The following is a 5,018-nucleotide window of genomic DNA, read 5'->3' as shown; positions in this document are numbered from 1 at the left end:
TCAATTAATGCTAACAGTGATTCAAGTAACAGATCTTTCACGCAGGCTACTAGATCGATGTTGCTCTAGGTACTAACTAAAGCGAGCATTTTAACACCAAATTGCAACGAACAATTAACGAGTAAGATCATTCGACAAAATACTGGAAAGAGCACATTGATACTAATTCTATAACTCTATGACATTCAAAAATAGTTACATCATTTTAAACTAAATCCATACCTCAACAGCAGCAAAACAACAAAACTCGCTTAAATAGAATTCAAGAAACTTGAAAATGGAGCTCATCAACTTTCTACGCAACATATTCGAACAAATCGCAGTAGTAGAAATCAAGATGGCAAAACTTGAATCCCAAATATCAACCGAAACAGCAGCGAGAACTAACAAATTTAGCACAATAGGGGAAGAACAGTAGCTTTGCCAAGTCCAACATCAATGACAACCAATGAAAATGAACACCGTTCGGATCTCAAAATGGATCGGCACATTAATTATGAGGCAACGTTAAACACAAAACATGACAAACCATGGACAAAACTGAAACGGAACCCATGAACAATGACCACTGACAACCTTGAAGCTCGCCGGAATTATCGAACTAAACCAGAATGACAGAGACTAAACTCCGGCTCGTTTTTGAGTTTCTTTGGGACTGATTTGGGGTTGTACTAAACTGGTTTTGAAAGACGCCTGTTGGTGATGAAGGAACAACAGATCTACTCGTTTTTCGGCGAGCTGGGTAGCGGCTAGGGATTGTCGTTCACCCCGTCGCAGTAGTAACAGTAGCCATCGTCGGTGGTCAATTTCGATGACTATAGTGGTGGGATGGGATCGCAGCAGTAACAGTAGATGGCTGGTTTGGTGATTTTGAGATGGGGTCGTTTGTGTGAGCTGCTGCCGCTGGTTTTCTAGGCTGAAGATGGGTTGTTTGGGGTGGTCGTTGCTAGGGTGTTGAAGAGAAGAGGATAGGGAGGTTCTGTGTGTTCAACGGTTGGTTTCCAAAGGTCCTAGGTGAAGAAGACGAAGTCCAGGGGGGGGGGGGTTCCTTTCTTGATGAAAATGACAAATTTTTTGTTTAGGTCCCTAGGGTCTAGGTCTAGGTTTTCTTTATAGAATTAGGGAATGGGTTGGACCGGGTCGGTTCGGGTCAGGGCGGGTTTGGGGCTGATGGTCTTAAGCATTTGGGTCACCTCTTTTGGCCCATTTCCATACAACCAATTACTTCCTTTTCCTTCTTTATTAGATTTTTGCAAACTCTAGCCATTTAAAACTCAAACCTTAATTAAATCTAATTTTTATATGGCTAGCCTATTTATTTATTTTGTCTAATGATGGATTAATGCAACTAATTAATTAACCTAAGAATGCAATTTTCTTTTTGGATTTTTAGTTATTTAAAAGATGCATATGGCAATATAATTAATTCCTAAATTGTCACGACCCCGGTTCGCCCTCCGTGAACCATCGTGACGACACCTAATCTCTGCGACTAGGTAAGCCTAAACTTGCGGAAGATAACCAAACTTACGGAAGTAAAATAATTTAAAAACAAAAATAAAGCAATAACAATGTTTAAATGTGCCACTCGGCATACACCATATTTAACTCTCAACACCAAACATAAATCCAAGACCCGGAAATCCATGAATCACAAGCTAAGATCAATACTACATAGCTCTATCTCCGGAATGTCTAATAAGAACAGGAAGGTACAGAAAGGCTAAATACTAAAAACAGGAATAGAAAGGGACTTCTCGGTCTGCAGACGCGGCAGGTGTACCTCGAAGTTTCTAGAGCGGTCACATCCCTCAAGGATAGTAGACCTGATCAGCGGTACCTAGATCTGCACATGAAAAACATGCGCAAAAGTGGCATGAGTACACCACAACGGTACTCAGTAAGTGTCAAGCCTAATCTCGGTTGGGTAGTGACGAGGAAGGTCAGAGCCCTACTGAGATTAGATAAATATAAAGATGACAGGATAAGATAAGCAGTACAATGGAGAATCTACAGTAAGAATCTACACAGGTTAATAAGAGTACAATAACAGAAACATAGATGAAGCAAACCACAAGGAAAGTAACCGGGGATCTTCAGTATCCCGAGGATCTCTTAGTATCTTCAAGATGTACTAGGGATCTCTTGGTATTCCGAGGATCTCTCGGTATCCTCAATATATGCTAGGGATCTCTTGGTATTCGGAGGATCTCTTGGTATCCTCAATATATGCTAGGGATCTCTTGGTATCCTCAATATATGCTAGGGATCTCTTGGTATCCTCAATATACGTGCTAGGGATCTCTTGGTATCCTACACCTCAGTCCAGATCATAAATATGTACAGGGGATCTCCCAGGATGCCGTCCCATAGTCCCAAATTTAAACACGTAGAAGCAACACAAGATTACTCAATTAAATACAAATTTCATACCAAGTAAACAATTAATTATAGCCTAACATGCTTCACGTAATGCAATTAAAGCAGTTTAAGCAAATAGGCAATTAAGTCAACTAAACATGCTTTTCTAAAGTACAACAGGCTAAATTCGCAAGTAGATAAAGCAGGAAAAAGGAACTCGATTGAAATACTTAAAGTAAAACCAGATTTTCAACAATTAGCTCAACTACGAACTCGTCACCTCACGTACAATGCATTTCAATTACCAAATATATCATATCATAAGGGGAAGGTCCCCCATACAAGGTTAGACAAGCCACTTACCTCGAACCGGCTCAAAATCAACCCAATACCACGTCTTTGCCACGAGTACTCGACTCCAAATGGCCCAAATCTATTCAATTCAATTGCATAATGTAAATAATATTTCAAGTAACTGATACTACGAAGAAATTCTAAGCTAATACGCATATTAGGTAAAATGACCAAAACGCCCCTCAAGCCTATGTCTCGGAATCGGCTAGAATTTACATTTCTATAATCCTCACATTCTCACGAGTTCATTTATATCAAATTTATCCGAATCCGACATCAAAATCGTGATATAAATTCAATTGTTAGGTCTAGATCCTTTTCCAACTTTTCTTCAATTTTTTCACCCCAAATTCGAATTTAAAGGAAAATTTTAAGCATAAATTCGTGGAAAACAATAAAAAATGAGTAAGAATCACTCACCCAAAACACCCAGGTGAAAATCCTTCTCCAAATCGCCTATCCCGAGCTCCTAAATTAATTTTTTCAATTTTTTTTGAACAAACACTCGGTTCTATCCTCTTTTCTGCCCAGTTGTTCCGCTTCTGCGGTCCCGCTTCTGTGGAGAATCGACCACATCTGTGAAAATCACTAACGTCCCAAATATCCGCTTCTGCGATACATTTTTCGCACCTGCGACATCGAAATGCCGCTTTTGTGGCTCCACATCTGCGGTCCCCAGACCGCAGATGCGAAAATACCAGAAGACCTGCTGCAGCAACTTCAACTCCAAAATTTTTCAGCCGTTAACCATCCGAATTCATCGCGAGGTCCTCGGAACCTCAACCAAAGACATCAACATATCCTAAAACCTTATTCAAACTTGTACCAATCTTCAAAACACTTCAAACAACATCAAAACAACCAAAACACATCGGATTCAAGCCTAAGTTTCTAAAATCTTCTGAATTCCGCTTTCGATCAAAAACCCAACCAAAATACGTCTGAATGACTTGAAATTTTGCACACACATCCCAAATGACATAACGGAATTGCTGCAACTCTTGAAATTCCATTGCGACCCTCGGATCAAAATCTCACTATCGAACCGGAAACTTCCAAAATTCAACTTTCGGCATTTCAAACCTAAATTAGCTACAGACCTCCAAAATACAATCCGAACACGCTTCCAACCCCAAAATCACCCAACGGAGCTAACGGAACCACCAGATTTCCATTCCGAGGCCATCTCCACACTGTTCTGACTACTGTCAACTTTCCAACACTTAAGCTCTCATTTAGGGACTAAGTGTCCCAAAACTCTCTGAAACTCAAAACCGAACATCCCGACAAATCGAAATAGCAGAAAAAAACTTGGGAAAAGCAGTTAATAGGGGATCGGGGCGTTAATTCTTAAGACGACCGATCGGGTCGTCACATCCTCTTACACTTAAACATTCATTCGTCCTCGAACGAGCATAGAGACATACCTGAAGTAGTGAAAAGATGAGGGTAACGGCTGCGCATATCCTGCTCGGTCTCCAGGTAGCCTCCTCGACCGGCTGGCCCCGCCATTGAACCTTCATCGATGCAATGTTCTTTGACCTCAGTTTTCTGAACTATCTGTCCAATATTGCCACTGGCTCCTAAACATAAGATAGATCCTTGTCCAACTGGACTAAGCTGAAATCCAACACGTGCGACGGATCACCGTGATACCTCTGGAGCATCGAAACATTAAATATTAGATGAACTCCTGCCAAGCTGGGAGGTAAGGCAAGATCATAAGCAACCTCCCCAACATGCCTCAATATCTCAAAAGGGCCAATAAACCTCAGACTCAACTTCCCTTTCTTTCCAAATCTCATAACGCCCTTCATAGGCGAAACCCGAAGCAGAAACTGCTCTCCAACCATATAGGAAACATCACGAACATTCTCTTTTGTCTGGACTGGGCTATACGAAGCCTATCCTGAATTACCTTAACCTTCTCCAAAGCATCCTGAACTAAGTCTTTGCCCAATAATCTGGCCTCACCCGGCTCAAACCAACCCACCGGGGATGTACATCGTCTCCCATATAAAGCCTCATACGGTGCCATCTAAATGCTGGACTGATAGCTGTTGTTATAAGCAAACTCTGCCAATGGCAAGAACTGATCCCAAGACCTTCTAAACTCAATCACACACACACAGAGCATATCCTCAAGAATCTGAATAGTGCGCTCGGACTGTCCGTCCGTCTGAGGATGAAATGTTGTACTCAACTCTACCCGAGTAACTAACTCATGATGAATGGCCCTCCAGAACCGTGATGTGAATGGAGTACCTCTATCTGAAATGATGGAAACCAGAATACCATACAGA

Source organism: Nicotiana sylvestris, chromosome 3, assembly GCF_000393655.2.
Source record: "Nicotiana sylvestris chromosome 3, ASM39365v2, whole genome shotgun sequence".
NCBI classification, from domain to species: Eukaryota; Viridiplantae; Streptophyta; class Magnoliopsida; order Solanales; family Solanaceae; genus Nicotiana; species Nicotiana sylvestris.
Note: the sequence above shows the minus strand (reverse complement) of the source record.